This window comes from Alligator sinensis, unplaced genomic scaffold (assembly GCF_000455745.1).
Source record: "Alligator sinensis unplaced genomic scaffold, ASM45574v1 scaffold777_1, whole genome shotgun sequence".
NCBI classification, from domain to species: domain Eukaryota; kingdom Metazoa; phylum Chordata; order Crocodylia; family Alligatoridae; genus Alligator; species Alligator sinensis.
Genome location: NW_005841882.1, coordinates 1,342,217 through 1,364,968, shown reverse-complemented (window position 1 = coordinate 1,364,968; position 22,752 = coordinate 1,342,217). Strand labels below are relative to the sequence as shown.

Below are 22,752 nucleotides of genomic sequence, written 5' to 3'. Positions count from 1 at the left end.
TCTCTGTGTCCCTCTTGAAGTGCGGCACCCAAAACTGGACACAGTACTCCAACTGAGGCCTGACCAAGGCTATCCTTACTTATTTACATCAATTACATATGAATGTCAACTCAAACAGAATCCCACTCAAATCTAAATTCAACTTAAATGAGTTACTTCTTATCTATTACTCTTGAGTCAGTCCTATCTTTGTTGCCCTGGGTTCTATTTCTTTCTTACTTGGTTTCCCTTTGGGGCATGGTCCCGCTTCCTGGGGACTTGCAGTGACTTTTCCCTTAGCCGCTTTTATTTTTCTTTTCCCTCGTTTATCTCCAGACCTTGCCTGACTAGCAGAGCAACACCCTATCAACAATAACAGCCACCCCTGTCCCCGATATCCCCCAAATGGGAGAAGGATGCCCTGGTCCCTGTTTTCCTCTTCTCATAGATTAACTCTACCTCCACTTTCATTGGAGCTTCTCCTTTTAGTTAGTTCTGTGCGTCCTCCTTTTCTCCTTTTGGGTCTCTTCTTATCGGGCTTTTTTTTCTTTCCCCTCCAGTTTCGTTGTTTACTCCTCCAAATCACCCCAGCATCATGGAGCAGCTGCTCCAGAATCTCTGCTCCTCTCCTGATCCCATTCCTTCCTCTTTTTTTCCTTCCAACGCTGCTCCTGCCGGGATTCTCTTATTTATTCCCGCTGTCTCTTCACAGTGTTATTGCTTGCTTTATCTGCCATGAGGACTGAAAGCTTTTTACATGTAAAAATAAACAGACTGGAAATGGGACTTAAATGCTGCCTAGATTTCATGAGGAAGTTGGCTCTTGTGTCAGGCTAATAGAGGGACACCCTGCTACAAGCAGCAATAGAGAGAGCTTATGTTATATGCAGCGTAATAATAATCAAGGGAAGTATAATTAAAGGTTACAGTAGCATGCATAGCAATGGTGCTAGCAGCTATATCGATAAATTATTTTCAAGTTCATTCCAAGTTGCATGTGGCTCACTTGTTGAGGCTTCATGGAGCAGGACAAAAAAGGAAGATGACAAAGGAATGATATAAAATAACCTGAAGGCAACTGAAGGGCACCCAGCAGAGGTGGGTATAAAAAGACTCCCAAGGCAGACTTATTTTTTTAATTAAAAATGGTTTCAATGTTTTGTAATCAGTAAAAGCTGGGGCAGGGCTCTCATTATTTCTGTTTAAAAGAAAACATGTTAAAAATTAACATTTCTAGGCTGTGTTCCAAAATGATTAAAATACCATCTATCCCAGGCTGTTAGTGCCATAACAATTATAATGCCAGCCAGTCTAACCTATTAGTGCTAGCATGATTAAAATACCAGCCCAGTCTTCTAGAGCCAGGATGATTAGAATACCAGCCAGCTTAAGTTGTTACTGCCAGTGCTGTTAATATCATGCATCAGTCTAACCTGTAACACTATTGTATAGCACATTCCTTCATGAGGTTATGTTAAATTCATGTCCATTTGTAGTCTCTGTGCAATATCTTGCATTCTCCTTTTATTATAATTTCCAAATAAAAAGCTGTAATATTTCACACATTTGGGAATAGACAGGAAAGCAGTGTTCTGATGCATTCACAGAATCATGTTGCTAACAGGCTAAATTATAAAATGAGTTAATTATAATTATATAAATCCTTAAAAGGATTATATACTATTCTAATCCACTTTTTGCATCATTAGGAAGCCGTTGCCAAACGTTACATGCCAGAAAGGCCTGGGGGAAAGTGAAAGGATTCCTCTGGCTGGTGACAGAGGTGACAGACCTGATGAGGGAAGCCATGTTGTATGGCCACCTGGGAGGAAAAAAAAGCAATAGACTCCAACAATGTGTTTGTTTCCTGTTTCAAAAATGCGTTGTGGAAAACAACTTGTTGCTATACAAGCATATAAGCCTCCAAGTAGAGGACTGCATAAGACTGGAGGTGTGCAAACTGCAACTGCAAAGGAGAGAATAAGGCAGAAGAACCTTGGAAGAGGAAAAGATGTCGTGGTATTTTGCAACATACGCATAGCAGGTGACTGCTGAAGACCTATGAATGTGGCCTGGGAAGGGAAAGGGGAGGATTTCTAAGTGGTTTAGGGTGTAAGAGGAGATGTGAGTGTGTGCTTGGGGACTGGGTAGAGGAGGGAGAGGGAAACAAAGTGGATGCAGTGAGCAGTAATGTAAATGTAACTGTCAGTGAAATGTTGAACTATTTGGTCAAGATGTTAAAGTGTACAACCAAATATCTGTGTGCGTGTGTGTGTGTGTGTGTGTGTGTGTGTGTGTGTGTGTGTGTGTCAGGAGCAGGGGTGGGTAATTATTTCAGTTGGAGGGCCATTTAACAAGTTTTGGTGAGCTGTTGAGGGTCACAAGGGTAGCCCCACCCCTTGACAGGTGTCCCATCCCCTGGCCACTGTCTTGGGACTGGAAGTTCCACCCCTAACCCCTGACCTTTGCCACCAAAAGTCCCTCCCCTTAGCCCCGGAAATACTCCTTTTGGGAGGGGGGGGGGTTGTCATATTGAAACCACAAAAAAAACAAAGCATATACCAAAAAAAAATCAAACATCTACTATAACTTATTTTAACTTTATTTTTTTTAATTGTCCTGATTTACGTGTGTTTGCATAATGTATCTAGAAGTGATTGTGTAATAGCTCAAAATACAGTCCTACTCTTGTATATTGTGGGGAGTGGTAAAGGGGTGTATGTGGGGTTGTGTGGTTTGGGAATGAATGTGTGTGTATGGTGGGGGGGTGTATGTGTGTAGGGTATGGGTGTGGTGGGAGCAGTGTGGGTATGGGGTATGTGGTTGGGGTGTGGGTGTATGGGAGGGTATGGGTGTGGGTGTAGGTATGGTGGGGGTGGGGAGGGTGGGAGCAGGTGTGGGTGTGTTAGGGCATATAGTATTGCTGGGGTGCATGTGTGTATGTTGGGGGGAGGGGCCCTCAGAGTCCCAGAAGTGTATGAGACCCTGAATCTGTATGTGGTGGCAGCAAGCCTCCAGCCCTATCCAGCTCCATAATGCACAGTGCCCCATACTCTCACCCCAGTCCCCAGTTGCAGGTGGCAACAGAGTGCAGGGCTAGCCCCACCTGGCCCCATAACACGCAGCTGCCGCCCAAGTCCCTGGTTATGCATGGTGGTAGTGTCCGCGGCCAGTCCCACCCAGCCCCATAGTGCTCCCACCCAAGTCCTCAGGCATGGAGCGTCCTCAGGCATGGAGCGCGTCCAGCCTCACCTGGCCCCACAGCTGCAGCTCCCACACTCCTACCCCAGTCCCTGGCCGCAGATGGTGGCAGTGTGCAGTGCCAGCCCCACCCAGCCCTGTAACACACAGCTCCCACACTCCCACCCAACTCCCTGGCTATACATCATGGCAGTGAATGGGGCCCCCTACCATGCAGATCCTGCACTCCCACCCCAGTCCCCAGCTGCACATGATGGCAGCATGCAGGGCCGGCCCCACCTAGCCCCATAGCACACAGCTCCTGCACTCCCACCCCTTTCTCCCAATGGGAGGCTCTGGCCCTGGCCCAGTGGGCTCCTTACCTGAATTCCCAGTCTCGCAGACAGGGAGGTCAAAAGATGTATGAGCAGTTGCTGGAGGTACTCAGTAGCTTAACCCATCAGCCTTTCAGGTACAGCTAGCCATGCACCTGATGGTGGCTCCTGACAGCATTACCAACACACAGGTGCTGGACATGCTGCTCTAGAGGATTTTCACTGACAGTGACACTAATATGGCCTGGTGGCATTGGCACAAGTCACTTGCTCCCAGAGCACAAACTGTATCAAGATGTGGAGAAGCTTGAGAGATTGCAGAGGAGAGCCACGCGCATGATCAGAGGTCAAGAAAACAGACCTTATGAAGAGAGGCTGAGAGCCAAGGGACTCTTCAGCCTGGAAAAGTGCAGGCTCAGGGGGGCCCTGGTGGCCACCTATAAGTTTAGCAGGGGTGCTCACCAGGATTTGGGGGAACATCTGTTCACCAGAGCACCCCAAGGGATGACAAGGTCAAACGGTCACAAACTCCTCCATGACTGATTCAGGCTGGACATAAGGAAGAACTTCTTCACTGTCTGATCCCCCAAGGTTTGGAATAGACTGCCGCCAGAGGTGGTTCAAGCACACAATTTGAACACCTTCAAGAGACAATTGGATGTTTATCTTGCTGGGATCCTATGACCCCTACTGACTTCCTGCCCCTGGGGCAGGGGGCAGGACTCGAAGATCTTCCAAGGTCCCTTCCAGCCCTAATGTCTATGAATCTATGAAAGTCTGGCCTCTGACTCACTATTTTCTTTTACCTCATAAACATTGGCAGCCAGTCACTGCCACTTGCCTTCACAGACCTCCTGAATTCCACTAGCCCTTCTTTCTCTCCAGAATCCCTTCCTAGTATCCCATGCCCTCCCCGCTCATTCCACTCATGCCCAGGAGAGCAACTGTCTCAAAAATCCCAAAGTGAGGTAGGGATCCACTTCCTGAGAACAGGACACAGCTGCGCATTCTTGTGCTAGATTTCTGGAAAGCTTTTGATGAAACTCTACCTGGGGAGGATTTGGACAAATCCATCTCATTCCATTGTGCCCCACAGCCTTTTAGCTAAAATGCACCCATTATTGCAGTCTATTGAGGCTCTGGAGGGGTGGTGGTTTTCCCCAAGAGCAGACTTAGCCAGATACTTGAGTGTATGTGTAGGAATAAGTAGTGTGCAGCCTCAGGAGCAAGAAATGTAAGTATTTTTAAAATGGAGCTTTATCAGTGTACAAAAGATTATGTAATGTGATTGCTTTCAATTGCAGGGAGCTAGATTTTTATGACCCAGGATGTCCTATCCTGTTTTCTTAATATGTTCTGAAGAAATCTTAACGAAAATATTTTATAATGATATTTCATAACTTTCCATTACACCATTTATTAATGAAGAAACAGTCCTACTAGGATGATATGCACCTATTTTACTTCAATTTTTAATTTTAAACAGCAACTTGGTACTGAGCTATTCTGAACCTACACTAGTGAAAATGAGAGCAGAATTTGACCAATGAACTGTAGTTGCAGTATCATGCACCTTGTGCTAGGAAATAATAGAAAAGCACTGCATGTCTCTGAAATGAAATTGGTTCTTCATGAAGCCTACTGCATTTACAGCTAACATACCAGCACGTGCACACAGATTGGACTGCTGGTGCCTTTTCCTAACTTTTCCCTCCTGCAAGCTATACTTCTTCTTCCAAATTCCATGAAGGTTGCTACATCTTTCTTTCTGACTCTTCTTGTTGTTGCTGGGTCTTCTGTGCATACATTTACTGTTGTGATGGGACCAGAAGTTACCTGTATACAGCTTGCACTAAAGACATGGCCTTTACTGTGAGCCCCTTGCAGCTTGCTAGGCCTCATATCCCTTCAAATGTGCTGATTTAAAATCCGTCTTCCATTATTGCTGCTAACATGCAACCTGCTATCTTTACGTTTTTGGGTAGCATCTTGTCAGCTGTCTGATTTGTTCTAATGTGTTTCTCCTGATACACCTATCTCAGATCAGCTCCTAGCTGAAGCTTTTTTTCTATCCTTCTGGACCTGGCATGGTGCACTGGCCGTCTGACAATAAAATTAGTTCTCTTTCAGTTTATTTCCATCTTTGTCCTGAGTCTGTAAGTATATCATATGCCTTGTTTCCAAGTGCAACTTGGACTACTGTTTTTAGCCACTGCTCTCTGTGGGTATTTGATGGCTGGAGCCAGACTAGGTCAACTTTGGGTAATGGCCTGCTTGCCTCACTTGCTATAACAGGCTGGCTGTCAACCTTCACTTTCTCTTAACTTCTTTTGGCCTGTACATCATTCCTCTGTGAGGCTCCAACCACCTATCATAGGAAGTAGAGTCTTGGTTGTCTAGCTGAACTGTCCTTTGCTGGACAGCTGTCTAGTTCGTGGAAGGGAGTATTGTGATGTGCCACCATTTACAAGTGATCCCTTTTTGTCCTCTTTGACTTTGTCAGTTTCTTGGCTATAATTACTGCCAACTCTGCTTTCCTGTTGCTTTGATCTTCTTCTTAAACTCCAGTTTAACACTGGATCATTTGAATTCTATTGCAACATAATGAACATGGCATGTTGGACATGTCATGCCTCACAGATGCCCTACCTTTAGTTACCTGATTACTGGTTTTTTCCTGGAAAGGAAGAGGAAACAAGACCACTTATAAGTGAATCAGATCTGAAACACTAAACCACAAATCTGAATCAATGTTCCCTATTGCTGGGTCTGGGATAAGCTAAAATTAATAGCACAGAACAAGGAATGAACCAGAGATAGCCAATTCATTGGTATCAGAGTAGTCACAGAAGTTGGCATCTTTCATGGCAGCTGAGTCCTTACAGGTGAAAAAGGCTCAGGGAAGTGCCTGTATTATTTATTCCAAGGCCTTAATTATTCCAAGTACAGACCCTGCCTATGTGCTGGCTAGGAGAAAGAATTTCTTCTCCACCTTCCTATGGGGGGTGACCTTGCCTTTTCCTGAATTCAAGATGCTTCTGATGAATCTTCCCTGTCTGTTCAACAAGTTGTGAGAACAGAGGTTTGGTGCCTGGGGAAAGATGAACAAGCTTTGAAACGCCTTAAGCCTTACTCCATCACTAATTCTGACCAACTTTCAGCCAAGAAAACTTTTATCTACCCTCCTCATCTGTCTCAGTGTGGACTCCACTCAATCATCAGCTGGTAACCAAATTTCACTCGCTCAACCATTTCAGCCTGGACCTCACCCACATATCCTCAGGAAGCTGTTTCCACAGTTTCTCTGCCTAGACCTTGTTCTGATAATGGTTGGCAGCTGAATTTTGGCTACAGTTTTGTGTCTCTGCCTGTCATTTCTGAAGGGAAAGGGGGAATACAGTCAGATAGGGAGCATAATGCCACTGACACATGTACATTTGCACAACTGTACTCTCAGCTTGTCTCAGGCACAGTTCTGGTTCAAGCCTAAAGAGCTATGAAAAAGGGAAGCTGAGGAGTTTAATATCAGATTAAATGAATTAGGCATTAGGGGGCATGTCTACACAGGTATTTACATGTGCCTAAATTTAATGCACCTTTGCTTAAGGCACATGAAGGCAATTTAGGCACGCATCTACACATGGATGCACTAATGCTCATTAAAGCACATTAAATTTAGGTGCAAATAGCTAAGTCTCATTAGCGCATGTGAAGATGAGCTAATGCACATTAACTTGGTGTCTATCCAGATACACACTGCCTTTAAGGCTCACATAGCCTTAAATTGCCATTTTTAAGGTGCATTAAGGGCATGCACATGTAGATATGTGCCCTTAATGCGCCTTTAAAATGGTGATTTTAGGCTAAGCCTGTTTAAAAGAGGCATGTGTAGATGTGCCCAGGGTGTAAAAAGCTATCACCAGAATACTGACAATTGAGTATTAAAGATGCTGAGAAGTGCTATACTTCAAAGCTGCCTTAGGAATCTGAAAAAAAAATTAACTTCCAGTTTAAGGAGAAACCTATCAAAGCCAATGGAGAAGAAAACCCAAAGATCTTTAATTGACGGGGGGGTTTTAATCCTGTGAAAACTCTGCTAGTGAAAGAGATGTTGAATGTGCACAGTGTACCAGCTGAAAGCAGAGTGTACTGGGGAGTTGTTCCTGAGTGGTACAAGCTCAAAGCAAAAAACTCAACAGCATTAAATTGCTATGGACGTGGGGAAGACCCACTCTGAAGACCATTTGACCAGAAAGGACTGAGAATGATGCATTCATTTTCAATTTATAATAACCAGTTATTTAAAAAAGAACGGGTTTAGCAAGCAGCAACACTCTTCTAAAAACTTACCCAAATCCCATGTTCACATAAACATTTTAAACAAGAAAAGGTTGTAAAATTCTTATATTCTGTCTTAATAGTTGGTGTTCATGTGCATCTTCTTACTACCCAAATTTTGATTCACTGTTATTGCTGTTTCTTTCACAGGTGGTCACATTACAGTTCTAAATGTTGCCGTATATTTAATCCACAAGAGGTCGTTGTAGCACCACATAAACTTTCCTTAAAGAAGCCACAGATGTATGGAGAAGGCTGTATTTTGACTCTGAAAGAATGTCAGTCAGATGTTTTTTGTAATCCTAAATCACTTAAGCCAAACTTTTCCAACTTAGATGCTCAAAATTAGGCACTTAATTGTTGAAAGGTTGTTAGTGCTTAGAGCTTCCACTTGAGGTAGCTGCACTGAGGGTAGGGATGAGAGAAAACAGCATAGAAAGGAAGGTGGTGACTGTCAGGACTTTATGACCCATCTTGTCCAGTCTTTCTCTGAGCTAGTTTAGATAACATGATACATGAATAGCAAAATCTGGCAAGATCAGTTTGCAAGTCCTTTTTTTGTACTAAAGGTGTGTTTCAAGTTATACAGGCCTGTAAGTGGGGTTTTTTAGTTTTGGAATTATATAGACAATTACATGACATTTAATAAAAGAAGCCAATGCAGCTCAAAAGGATTCAAATGAACAAACAAAATAAAAATAGACCAATTAGAATATGTTTTCATGTATCATTGTTCTACACAATTTCTACTTAATTTATTAAACAAATTCAGTTAATCTATTCCCTCCTAGACCTCATGCAAGTTGAATCAATGCCTCTTGCCCCACAAACAGTCAAATTCCCTTTAAAAATTGTAGCCAAAGTACACATTTGTGGCTGTCAGCAGGGTTTCTAAGGTACTACAGCTGCCTTAAATTAATGTTCATACAATTATTGTCATATATTTTTACTAAGCTGTGTTTTAGGCAATATTTTGCTAGGTACTCAGAAGGCTATAGGTATAAGGGCCCTACAAATAGAAATTTATGAATAATAGTTTTGGATAGCCAAAGTAACACACCTGTGCAGTATTTGTCAATATGAAAGAACAAAGCAGGGGACAGCATATTAGCTTCATTGTCAATTTTGGCCAACTGTGTATTTCACACTTTATCATGGAGAAGTTTGTTTTTTTCTAAGTCCGATAAGACAATCAGTGCCAGGCTGAGCTATTTTGATGCACTGGGCAAAATACATTTTGCTGTCTCTTCCTTTTTATTAACATAGCTAATGGTATGAACCAGTCACAAACGGCTGATAACTCATCAGCTCTAGAAATGCTATGCCACCAATTTTTTTCCCCTTGGCAACTGCACAGCTTGTCCACAGGACAGGTTGGCCGGTTTCCCAACCGGTGTGCCATCGGGCATGTCCAGGTGTGCATTTTGGACTGAAGCTTCCTGCTGCGGCTGCGGACACAGACAGTCAGGGAGCGTGGCTCCAGCCCAAAATGTTGTTCAGCTAGCTGCATGCCACCCCTCCCCATTGGCATCTGGCTGGCTGCACCGCCCCCCACGCCCCCCAGTCGGTGGCTGGCTGGCTGCACGCCACCTCTTCTCCTCCCCTGCTGTGTGTCCAGTGTGCCACGGTGCTTTTTTATTTAGGTAAGTGTGCCGTGGAGCGAAAAAGGTTGGGAAACACTGTATTATACATTAGTTATCAACAAGGAAAGAAAAAGCCAGGCGTATTTTGGCTGAGATACAGTTAAAGATAGCTATGGGGTATGTCCTGCCTTGATCCACAACATATATGTTTAACTCTGACCACGTATCTCTGAGCACATCAATGAGATTATTCACATGCTAAAGTTAAGTGCAAGCACAAGTGTCATGATAGAGTAGCACATATCCATTGCCATCAGACTGCTCATTTGATACTGAAAACCTGTTTGATTGACCTTCTCTGCTGCTGATGCCACTGCATACTGAAGCAACAGGTCAAACCATCAAGGAATATGTTTAGGGCCCAATCCTCAAGAATCCTCTTGTAGGTAGACACTTGACCATATTCAGACAGCAAATGAATTCTCTCAAATCCTGCCTGAACAGAATCCTTTCCAGGATTAGGGCCTTGACTGGAACCCAAACTGAGACAAAATCTTCAAAACCATAGCCTACAGCAACAGTGGAAAAATTTTAACTTTCATAAAATTTACTCTGTCATGACAAAACCCTCTGTATCTTGGGACACTTACAGGCAGCACAAAACATACAGCCATCAACTGAAACTGCTGAGTTAGCCAGAACATTAATATACTTCATTATGATACCTCAACTGAATACCTTATTGATGGGCTGCAATTTGCAAAGCATGGGACATGTATTTGCATGCAACCAGTTATGAAAGTGTATGCTTTAGCACTAGACAACCTGGGGGAAATTGTAAAATAACTTCATAAGTGACTGATTAAAAGGTAAAAATCATATCCTGTCATTACAGCAATTGAAAAGGGAAATAAATTTCCAGACCAAAGACATGAACTAAAAAGAAAGTATTTGAATAACTTTCTGATGTAAGTATATCAGACTTTTAGAAAGTAGCTATTATTGCACAACTACTATATGTTGATTCAGGAGTCATCTTTATAGCACAAGCATCAGTATGGGAGAGTATATATGGAGAAAGCTTACCAAAAGGAAATAATAATGTGAGGTACATGGAATACTTTTAGGCTTGGCAGAATTCAATTTTTTTAAATTATTTCGATTACTAAAATCAATGTTTATTTTTAAGCATTTGTTTTGATTTTTCTCAATTGAAATTTTCAGGGTTGCATGAAATTAGGGATGCTTTTCAATTTTTATCAATTCAGCATGCATATGAGCGCGCACACATGCACATGCGTGGTGGCCACTGCAGGAGCTGGGGGCTGTGCCAGTAAGGCTGTGCTGGGAGTGGCAGTTGGAAGGGCAGGGCTGTTAGCGCCCAGGAGCCCAGTGCTGCCAGCCCCTCACTCTGCCCAAGTCCCAGTCAGGGCAGGGGCCAAACTCCTGTGGGACCTGGCCTGGCTTAGCCTCTGTGGGAGTTTGCCCCCTGCCTCAATCACACAGGGGCCATTCAGGCTAGGCTGGGCACCATGGGAGTTCGGCCCCCCCTTGACAGGGACCTGGGAAGAGTGAGTGGCAGTCCTTTATCTAAATGTTGATGATCACTAACAGAAATATTTTTCCATTGGTTGAATCCTGCCAAGCCTAAATGTTTTGTACTTAGTTATGAAGTAAGTTATAATCTATATGAAATCTCAATTAGATACAGAGCTATGATTTAACATGCCATTTTTTTGTTTTGCCTACAGTGAGTCAAGAAAGAAAACATTTTTTAAGTATCACGTAAAATAGTTTACTTTTTAAAACAGAAAATAACTGACCTTTAACTACAGGAAGGCTACTGAAAAGAGATGTTAATTAAGAATTTAAAAAATAGATGTGGACAGTTCAGCTCTTTATCCATTATTTAGACACCTGCTTGATCTTTTCAAGTACTTACTAGCAAGTAGTTCTCACAAATGTGGAAAGGAGAGCAATTGAGCAATTTCAAATATCTAGCTAATTACTTACGATATTAAATATGGGCATAGAGCCCAACTTTACATTTTTAAAAAGCTTGGCCATAATGTCGAAATAAAGGTACCCATATATTAATATAAGGAAAGTTATATCTTTAATAATAGGATAAGTACCTGTCAGTTGATAGCTATATATTCTCAAACATTTTGTTAATATGAATATTTCCCCCCACATAGACATTTGGGAAGTTTTTATTTCATTGTCTTATATCAGGGGTATCCATCTTTAAAGCAGCTGGGGGCAGCATGACACACCAGTTGCAAGCCCTGGGCCACACACCACAGAGGCTGCATGCATGCATGGGCAGCACAAGCCCCCATCCCTTCACTGCCAGAGCACTGTGAGCCCCCTTGTAACTGTATTGGATCCCCCTGCCCTGGCCACATGAGTAGCAGAAGTCAACTCCCCCACCTTCTGCCACTGCCATGCAGGAGAACAGGACCACCCCCCACCATTGCTTATGAGCAGTGAGAGCTCCCTGCCCAGCCTTCTCTGCTGCTGCAAAAGCAGCCAAAGCTTCCCTTCTCCACAGCCTGGCCAGTGAGCTTACCAGGCTGGCTCCAAGAGCCAATGGGCTGTACATGAACTCCTCCGGGTGCAACCCACAGGCTGCTAGTTTAACAGCCCTTAGATTATGTAAGTATTGTATATAAAGGACCATAGTTAGGGAAGAATGGCACTTTTTTTCCTAATGTCTACTTATCAACACATAGGTACATTTTGTTCATTAAAAGTTCTTCCAAGCCTAGCAACCCAGAGGGATAATGTGGTTAAGGCATGCCAATTACCCTAGTGTGACAGGGCACTGTAGGTGCCTGCCACTTTAAGGGCCTGAAGCTAGCAGCTGACAGGTGTCGGATGGAGGCAGCCATTTTGAACCTAGGGCAGCCCATATAAACAGGGCAGTTTTGCTGCTGGAGGCAAGCAATGATATTGCCTGGCTGCAGGTATCATCTGGAGGTAAGGGAGGAGCTGTAGGGGATGGTCAGGAGGCTCCTTGGTCTTGGGCATGCCCTAAAATTGCACCTGCCAGGAGTGGGTGGCCTGGTGGTGCTCTCTGTGGTGCGGGAGCCCCCAGGAATTGTCAGGCCAGTTATCACCCCAGTGAAAGGTGGGTAGGGGCACCTTAACCCTAGCCCTCTCCTTTGGGTGGGTTTGCATTCCATCAGAGGTAGTTGTGGGAGTGCAAGCCCCAATGAGGAGAGTGGGGGCCAGGTAGGGCTGTGGCCACCTGAGCCCTGCGGGGGTTCCAGACCCCGAGGGGGAGAGTTGGGGCCAGGTACAGCTGAGGCCGACTGAGCCCTGCAGGGATGCGAGACCGTGAGAGGGAAAGTTGGGGCCAGGCATGGCTATGGCCACCTGAGCCCACCAGGGAGCAAATCCCACCCCCTGCCCCCCCCCGTGGCCCCAGTGAAGGGGGTGGTCTGGAGCCCCAAGTGAGAGGGGGTGGAAATTAGGACCCCAGTGAGGGGGTAACCCAAGTGAAGGGGACCGAGATCTGTAGCCCCAGGTGAGGGGCGGTGTGCTAGCCCCAAGTGAGGGGCAGAGTTGTGGAGCCCCAGTGAGGGGGTAGCCCCTAGTAAGGGGCAGAGATGTAGAGCCCCAAGTGAGGGGGGTAATGTGGAGCCCCAAGCAAGGGGAGTAGGCCCAGGTAAGTCTTCAGATGCCTGTGGCTGAGGTTTGGGCCACAGGCCGAGTGAACGGGGGCTCAGCCCCAGAGTGAGAGAGGCGAGTCCTGACCTCGGTAAGTCCTCCACTGGTGGGAGGCAGTGTGTGGGTCAAAGGTAAGATCTGAAGTAGCACCATGACCTGCTGCCTCAGGAGGGGAGTGAGAGTCCCCTGTGAGACCCCGAGGCACCAGTTGTGGTGTGAGTTACCCCAGCTCCCAAAATCCAAGAAGGGGGACCCAGAGAGAGTGTGGGGCTAGTGAGGCCAGAGGTAGAGTGCCCCCTTGACTGGCCCATGCTGGGGCCAGGACAAAGAAGGTCAAAAGGGCCAGGGCACACTGCAAGGGGCACCCAGAGCTGTGGGCCTGGGACCCTGCTTGGCCTCGGAGGTGAGGCCAGGGCCTGTGTGTGGCTGAAGGTCCTGAGTGGGGACCACGCCCAAGAGGGGAGGCAGCTACAAGGAGCTCGGCAGCCCAGATGAAGGCAGTGTAGGCCGCCTGAGCAAAGGGTTCAAGGGAGGGTCCTGCCAGGGGGATTCTGGAGCCTAATGTGGGCTAGTGTGCTAGTTAACATCTGGATGCCATCTGCAAGGCTTGGGCTGTGGTGTAGGGGAGGAATGGAGCTGCACATAGCGCCCACTGGCATTGGGGCAAGAAATGGGCAGCCTCCTGCCTTAGTTAACAACTTATTAACCTTCCAACAGTTGTGGTGGGCAAGACAGGCAGGCAGCATGCCCAGAGGCAGTGGGGAGGCCGGCGACAGCTGGCCTGAGAGAACCCCACTTTGCCACACCTAGCCTCCCTATCACACAAGAGTGATGCAATTACCCATATTTTGATTTCCAAGTCCAAATGACAAGATATCAATTCATAACTGTGTCAGCTAGGGACAACCTATAACCCAGTCCAAAGCAGAGCTCAAACCCATGTCTATGGAGCCATAGTAAGACACCTTAATCACTCTGTTGTGACATTTCTTACATGTCTTTCATGGTGTCTTCTAAATGAATGTGCTGTATATTAGAGCTGTGCTAAGCTTCGGTCCTGGATTTGATTCAGTGTAGATTCGACCCAATTCAGTGGCCAAATCATTGAATCTGAATTGAATCAGGAGACCTTTTAATCTTTCCAAATCGAATTGGAACCCTCCAAATCCATTCGGAGAGATTCAGAGATTCAGACATAGAAAAAAACATTTAAAGCTGTGTCTACATGCCTCAAGGTACCAGGCAGCTCGTCAATGCTGTGATGCTGGGGCAGATGGAGTGTTCCACAGAAGCCCAGGGGGCTCCTCAGTGTGATGAAGTGAACTTCGGTTCACAAAAGCATGTGCCTTCTTGGCCTTCACACTTGGAATGTGCTTCTGGACCTTGCCTTTTGTCTGATACTTGGTCTTGAAACTAAATACGTAACTTCCCTGACAGACAACCACATTTAAGTAAATAAATGTAAATGTTAAGTCATCTAATACACACACACACACACACACACACACGTGTGTGTATGCTCTACTCTTTTTATCCTAAACACCCAAGGCCATCCAACTACTGCCACAATTAGCATATAACACACATGATTAACACAACCCTAACTACAAAATATTCTAGGGAAAACCCCTCTGTAGGAATTATGAAATGCATTGTAATTATGCAATAGGTGTTGGTGTTGGCATGTTTTATTATATTGGATGCAAGCATGACAAATCCAGAAATCCACGATTTGAGAGAGACACAGAAATGTAGGTGATAACATGAACAACAGGAAGGAGATTGCCTCCAGGAGGTGTAGGGACACCCTCCACGATTGAACAAAGTAAGAAATAAGGTTTTGTGTATTGAGAATGATGAGATAAGTCTGCATGGAAGTTTGGGTTTCATAATTTCATAGTTGGTAGGGTCGGAAAGGACCTGAGCAGATCATCAAGTCTGACCCCCTGCCATGGCAGGAAAAAGTACTGGGGTCAAACGACCCCAGTGAGGTGTTCATCTAACCTCCTCATAAAGACACTCAGGATAGGAGCCAGCACCGCTTCTCTTGGAAGTTTGGTTCCAGATCCTAGCCGCCCTGACAGTGAAGTAGCACCTACTGATGTCTAGTCTGAATCTACCCTTTGCCAGCTTGTGACCGTTATTTCTCATCACTCCTGGTAGTGCTCGGGGGAACAGGGACTCCCCCAATACCTGCTGGTCCCCTCTGACTAGTTTGTAACAGGCCACTAGATCCCCCCTCAGCCTTCTCTTGTGGAGGCTGAACAGGTTCAAGTCCCTTAGCCTGTCTTCATAGGGCCTGCCCTGCTGCCCCCTGATCATGCGGGTGGCCCTCTTCTGAGCCCTCTCAATGCTGTCCACATCTCTCCTGAAGTGCGGCGCCCAGAACTGGATGCAGTACTCCAACTGCAGCCTGACCAGTGCCACATAGAGGGGGAGGATCACCTCCTTAAACCTGCTTGAGATGCATCTGCGGATGCATGACAAGGTGTGGTTGGCCTTCCTAACCGCGTCCCCACACTGTCGGCCCATGTTCATTTTGGCATCAATAATGACTCCAAGATCCTTTTCTGCCTCTGTACTGACAAGAAGGGAGTTCTCCAGCTTGTACGTATGCTGCTGGTTCTTCCTCCCCAGGTGCAGCACCTTGCACTTGTCAGTGTTGAAACCCATCCTGTTCTCATCCTCCCACCCCTGTAACCTGTCTAGGTCCAATGCAGCCTATTCCTCCCTTCTAGTGTGCCCACATCCCCCCACATCTTTATGTCATCAGAAAATTTGAATAGGGTGCTTTTTACCCCCTTGTCCAAGTCACTGATGAAGAGGTTGAACAACGTGGGTCCGAGGACTGAGCCCTGGGGGACCCCACTGCCCACATCCCTTCAGGTCGAAAATGGCCCATCCACCACCACTCTCTGGGTGCGGCCCTCCAGCCAGTTAGCGACCCATTTGACTGTATAGGTGTTGACGCCACAGTCCCCTAGTTTTTTAATGAGAATGGGGTGAGAGACAGTGTCAAAGGCCTTCCTGAAGTCCAGAAAGACTATGTCCACTGCTACCCCTGCGTCTAAGGATTTTGTGACCTTGTCATAGAAGGCCACCAGGTTGGTTTGACAGGATCTGCCTCTAATGAACCCATGTTGGTTGCCCCTAAGCATAACCTCCCCTTGTGGACATGCGCCAGGATAATTCTCTCAAAAAGCTTACCCAGGATCGAGGTAAGACTAACTGGCCTATAGTTCCCTGGGTCCTCCTTCCTCCCTTTTTTGAAAATGGGAACCACATTGGCCCTTTTCCAGTCCTCTGGCGCCACACCAGAGCACCACGAGTGCTTGTAAAGCCGTGCTAGGGGTCCTGCAATGACCTCTGCTAATTCCCTCAGCACTCTGGGGTGGAGGTCGTCAGGACCAGCTGATTTAAATACATCCAGTCCCTCCAGAAGTTCCCTGACTAGATCCTCACTGACCCTAGGCCTGGGTGCACCTCCTTTGGGGCCTGAGGGGGTCCTGGCAGATGGGCTGATCTGGTTCCTGCTCAGGAAAATGGAGCCAGGAGCAGTGAGATGAGGAGGGATCTAGGCACATGTGCATCCCGCACACACATGTGCCCCCTTACCAGACCCGAGGCAGAGGCAGCCGCAGCAGCAGCAGAACCAGCAGCGAGGGCAGCAACAGCCTATCCTCCAAAGGTAAGTGGGGCAGAGGGACCCGGCACAGCTGAGCCAGATCCAGAGGGGAAGCCCCCTGGATCCCTTTTAGCTGAGCCGGTAGGGAGCGGCACTCCTGAGCCACGCTGTGCGAACAGAGCACGCAAACAGGGGGAGGGCTTGGGGGGGACTGTCCCCCCAGGCTAGGGAGCACCCTGGGGTTAACCCTTGGGGAACAGGCTCCGGAGGCACCAGATCCCCCCAGCGGGGAGCATAGGGGGCGGGACTGCCAGCAGGCACTTCCGGGAAGCCGGAGCACCTGATTGGCTGTTGGGGCAGCGGCAGGAATTTCAAACCGCAGCCTTTAAAAGCTGCAGTTTGACGCAGCTTCCAGCACTTGAGAGCCAGGAGCAGGGAGGCGAGGAGGGATCTAGGCACACATGTGTCCCGCACATACGCATTCCCCCTTACTGGACCCAAGGCGGAGGCGGCCACAGCAGCAGCAGAACCAGCAGCAGGGGCAGCAACAGCTGATCCCCCGAAGGTAAGTGGGGAAGAGGGACCCGGCACAGCTCAGCCGGATCTGGAGGGGAAGCCCCCCAGATCCCTTTTCGCTGAGCTGATAGGGAGCCATGCTGCTGAGCCATGCCACATGAACAGAGAGCACAAACAGGTGCACTCTGTAATAGCGCGCCGGCATTTGCGCTGGCGTTTGCGCTGGAGGGTGGGCAGGAAGGGCCAGGAGGGAGACTCCTGCAAGGGTAGGGTGAAGGCACCACACAAAACTCTAAGTAAACAGCAACTTATACAATGGTGTGGACGCGGAGTGCTGCTAGGGCCCCTGCCTGGGGGGCACTGCCTGCCTGGGGCTTGTCTGAGGCCTCCACCCAGACAGAGCCCATGTGGGGGCTGGCGTCCACCTGCCCCCCAGCCTGTGGGGGATGCCCAGCAGGGCTGGGGGGGCAGGGAATGGGAGCCCCCACACCTGTCCTGCAGGTGCCCGTCTTAGGGCCCTGGAGGCACAGGTGAGGGAGCTCCAGGAGGAGGTTAGCAGGCTGAGGGGAATCAGAGAGGTGGAGGATGAAATTGATGGTTATTTCTTTTCCCTGCAGGACCATTCACACAAGGAAGAAGCACCCAGGGAGATTCCCTCCACTGCTGAGTGGCAGATGGTCACAACCAGAACCAGGGCTGCTCACAGCAAAGCAGTACCAGTTCCTCCAGTCCGGCTGGATAACAGGTACAAGGCCCTGGCAACACTGCAGAAGAAGAAAGGAGAGGAGGAAACCTCCAGTGAGGAGGCAACTCCACTCTCTTCATGCTCTGAACAGGCCAAAGGAGCCAAGCAGACCCAGAGGAGGAAGCGTCGAGTAATCGTCATAGGCGACTCCATCCTGAGAGGTACAGAGGGCCCCATCTGTCGCCAGGACCCCTCAACATGCAAGGTGTACTGTCTCCCCGGAGCAAAGATTCGGGACACAACGGGTATGATCCAGGCCATGATCCAGCCCACTGATTACTACCCCATGGTCCTAATCCATGTGGGTACTAATGATGTGGCCAGGAGAAGCCCTGATCACCTGATGACCGACTCCCATGCTCTGGTGGGGGTTGCTGAGGGAGATAGGAGTACAGGTGGTATTCTCCTCTATCCTACCAGTGAGTGGATGTAGAAGATGACATGAGACCTGCATCAGAGAGACCAACTGGAGACTTCAGGAATGGTGTCTCGAGGCAGGCTTCGACTTCCTGGACAATGACCCGCACATCACGACGAGAGACATGCTCGGGTGGGATGGGCTTCACCTTTCCCCCAAAGGTAAGCATGTGTTCTCTTCTAGTTTGGCGGATCTCCTCCAGTGGGCTTTAAACTAGGCTTATTGGGGGATAGGGAAGATGAGGGCGGAGGAAACCTTGAACCAAAAAACCAAGAGACACCCACAAGAACAACCCAGCCTGGCCCAATGACGAGCAGAATGAATACCCAGGTAAGCAACTGGGGCCTGGGCAGTACTGAGATTAGGGGGCCAGTGCACACATCTTCAGGAGGCCTCAAATGCCTCTACACAAACACTCATAGTATGGGGAACAAGCAGGAGGAACTTACCCTCCTGCTAGCTGACACCAAACCACATATAGTGGGGCTCACAGAAAAATGGTGGGACCCAATGCACGACTGGGCGGTGAATATCAAGGGCTATAGGCTGTACAGGAGGGACAGGACAGGGAGGAAAAGTGGGGGTGTGGCGCTCTACATCAAGGAGGAATACATATACTCATCTAGTAGCACAAGGTCGGATGAGGGGCACACTGAAGTGCTCTGGGTTAGAATACAAGGGAGTCAAGGGGAAAGGGACTTAACAGTGGGGGTCTACTACAGGCCACCCAACCAAGGGGAAGAGTTAGACCGGGAATTCTTAAGTCAGCTCACGGAGGTAGTTAGGTCAAAGGACGTGGTCATCATGGGTGACCTGAACCTTCCAGACATCTGCTGGGAAGAGCAGTCAGCCAGGTCTGACGGCTCACGTAGGTTCCTAGCCAAGATACAGGACCTCCATTTAACTCAGGAGTTGCATGGCCCCACCAGGGGAGACGCCTTGTTGGATCTGGTGCTGGCCACAGGCGACGACCTCATGAGGGGCCTGCAGGTGCTCAACCACCTGGGCGACAGCAATCATCGCCTGCTGGAATTCACCATCCAGCCCAAGGTGGCAAAAGCCTGCAGCAAGGCAGCAGCCCTAGACTTCAGGAGGGCGGATTTCAATGAGGTAAGAAGAATAGTTGGGGAAGTAGTGAGGTCCCGGAGGGGAGGGGAGTCGGGTGTCCAAGAACAGTGGTCGTTCCTTAAGGAGATGATCCTCCATGCCCAAAGGGAGGTAATCCCAACAAGGATCAAAGGGGGCAAGAAGGCACAAAAGCCCCCATGGCTCACCAAAAGCACACGGGAACGTCTCCTAGCTAAAAGGGAGGCGTACACCCAATGGAAGGGAGGGGCCATCACCAAGGAGGACTATACCTTGGTTACTCGGGGCTGCAGGGAGGCGGTCAGGAAGGCCAAGGCAGAGATGGAACTCGGACTAGCTACCCAGATCAAGGATAACAAGAAGTCCTTTTTTAAATACATAGGGGGCAAAAAGAAGGCACCGAGTAACGTGGGGCCTCTGCAAGACACGCTAGGAAATCTGGTTGTCTCACCAGATGACAAGGCTAACCTATTTAATGATTTCTTTGCCTCCATTTTCTGACCAGTTTCTAGAACTCAGAAGAAGGAGATAGATTAGAAAAGAAATATAGCGGGGGTAAGAGAAAGGCAGGTAAGATGGATTCTTTACTGGAGAAAGCTGATCTGCTGGAGCCGACCTGCATGGGACAGCTAGGATCTCCCTCACTAGCTCTCACTAGTAAGTATTCTTCCTCGCTAGTAAGTATTCTAATCAAAAACTTGTTACTGTAAGTACTGTGTGGGTTTAGTCATTAGTACATATTGTAACCTTGTAGGTAATGTATAGTTAGTGTTTTGTTATAATATTTTAGAGTGTTTGTTTAAAGTAACAATTGTTATTGGCTTTTGGATTTAATAAAAGTAGTTTACCTGAATTACTGAGTCATTCAAATTCCAACACCCTCACTTGCATCAGATATACTCAAAGAGCACTTCTCAAGTTTTGCATAAATATAGCAATTGTCAGTGAAAAGTAGACTTCAGATTTTCTTGCCAAACAGAAATAATTTCAGCCAAAGCCTAATTTCAAAACCTAGATCCAGCTAGCATCCGACTCCATTTCCCAGCAGCTCTTGACCACATCACTGTGGGTCATTTCCATTGAAACCCCAGTCATGGTGGTGCCATGACAGCATGGGGCCAGGTTTTCCATGGAGACTGGCACCAGCAGCACTGTCAGGGCACGCAGCTAGGTGAGGGCTGGGATCTTGCAGCGGTGACAGCATGGTCTGGAGCCAGGACAGAGCTGTGATCCACTGCCTGCATGCCCCTGCCTGGGGTGTGCTGGAAGTGGATCTCAGCCTTTCCCCGGCTCTGGACCATGCTTTCACCGCTGCAAAATCCCAGCCCTCACCTAGCTGCGTGCCCTGACAGTGCTGCTGGGGCTGATCTCCATGGAAACTCTCACCCTGCACTATTACAGCCCTGCCATTCCTGGGGTCTCCATGATAATTGGCTGTAGCAACGTGGACAGGGGCTGCTGGGCAATGGAGTCCACCACAGGCCCAATCTGCCCTGCTCTAGAAACATACACTGTGTCAACATCCCTAATTTACAGCTAGATGGGTGTACTTTAAGCCTGTAAGTACTGCAACTCCCTAAAACGTATTAAAATAATAATAACTATTCTCTACTGTACAGAGAATTACGTTCCTTTTACAATAGAGAGGATTGATCTATGTAGATATAATTTCATCTCTGACTTTTACTTTAAACAGACACAACTTTAAAATAAATGTGTGTTTTCATACATTTGACCTCTTTCTTCTTTTTAATAATGAAATATGTAAATGCCCACTTCTAAGCGTGTTTTTTGTTCACAAAGCATTCATTCTATTTAAGGATTTTAAAATGTTATAACGTATACTATCACTCAAGTAAACAGAAAACAACAGGAAACCAAATACCAAAGCTCACTGCCTAAGCTATGGCTAAAGTAACACATAAATACACAAAACCAGAAAATGCTGTGTTATGTGGTGTCTCTAATTCACCATATTGTACATATATGCTGACCTTGCTTTACTTACTAACATTTATGCTCTTAATTTCCATAGCATCTAAACTCCTTAACTAGCAAAATCTGAGACACAAAACAAGAATAAAATAATAGTAAATCAAATGGCAAGTGAAACAAAAGTATTATTGCCACTGCTGATTCTTAGACCAGTTGCTTAGCTTACGTACTATAGCATACATACTTCAATATCAGAGTACCACAGCGAGACAGTAACTTGAGTATGTTACTCAACTTGAGTATGAGCAAATGTAAGAGTCCCTGTGTCTAATTTTGAAACTGTATTGAACATCCAACCTCTGCCATTACATTACTTACATTTTTATTTTCATTTAGTATACCCCTAACTTACTTGAAAGAGTTGTTTTACTTACTTAACAATACTTAAGACTGGTTCCAATTTTTATTTTTGACTATATCAAAATATCAAGTCTTTACCTTTATCACTTCCAGATATGAATATCAAAATAGAGTGAAAAGTCAAACAATTTGGGTGCCTATACATATGCTCCCAGGGAGAGGGGGAGGTGGGTGTTTTAATCAGAGCGGCTCTTGGGAGCCACTTTAACTAAAGCTTTAACTAAAGCTCATCAAACACTGCAGCAGTCTGGAGCGTTCTGATTAGAACACTCCAGCACACTTGATTAATTGAGTCTGCTCTGATGTGTTCTAATCAGAACGTGTCAGAACGCATGTAAAAGTGCCCTTTATGATGAATACAACTTGATGGGATAGTTTTCATATAGATTGTTAGAAGGGTTCGTTGTTTCATCCCAAGACAAATCTACAGATGGAAAATGCAGGAATTGAACCTGCATCTTCCACATACTTGGTGAGTGCTCAAGCCAACAGGCAGTTGGGTAAAGTGGAATGCACTTCTTCCTCCAGCCATGTTTGTGAGGCACTAGATGCTGCGAGTGGGCCTGAGAACTTGCTGTTTTGGAGTCATTGGGCTGGAGGACCTGGTTTGTGGACACTGACAGGATTTAGGTGCAAGTGAGTCACCTAGCTGCTCTGTGCTGTGAGGATTTCAGAGATTCTGGGCATACTCAGAAGCAGACAGTTAGAAGCCTAGGAAAATGTACTGGCAAAAACATGTGTGCCTACGTACTTTGGATTTTCAGGATTAGGCAGCAGTTGTGCAGGGCTTTGAAGATCTAAATTTTGGATTTAGGCAGGTAAATGGCACATAGGCACCAGTGTCCTTTTGTGAATGTATCTTTAGCCATCTTGCAGGAAAATATTCTGTGTTTTCTTCTTTGGGCCTAACACTTCTA

The 22,752-nt window shown here is 46.8% G+C and overlaps 1 long non-coding RNA gene across 2 annotated transcripts in view; it reads left to right on the top strand.

The window, feature by feature from the left end:
• The window catches only part of LOC112549219, a 56,024-nt gene extending 47,504 nt beyond the window's left edge, over positions 1-8,520 (top strand). For both annotated transcript variants that reach the window (XR_003092581.1, XR_003092580.1), the window contains exons 3-4: positions 1,689-2,023; positions 7,983-8,520. This is a non-coding gene — a long non-coding RNA (uncharacterized LOC112549219). The remainder of the gene's footprint in view (positions 1-1,688; positions 2,024-7,982) is intronic.
• Positions 8,521-22,752: the final 14,232 nt, after the last annotated feature.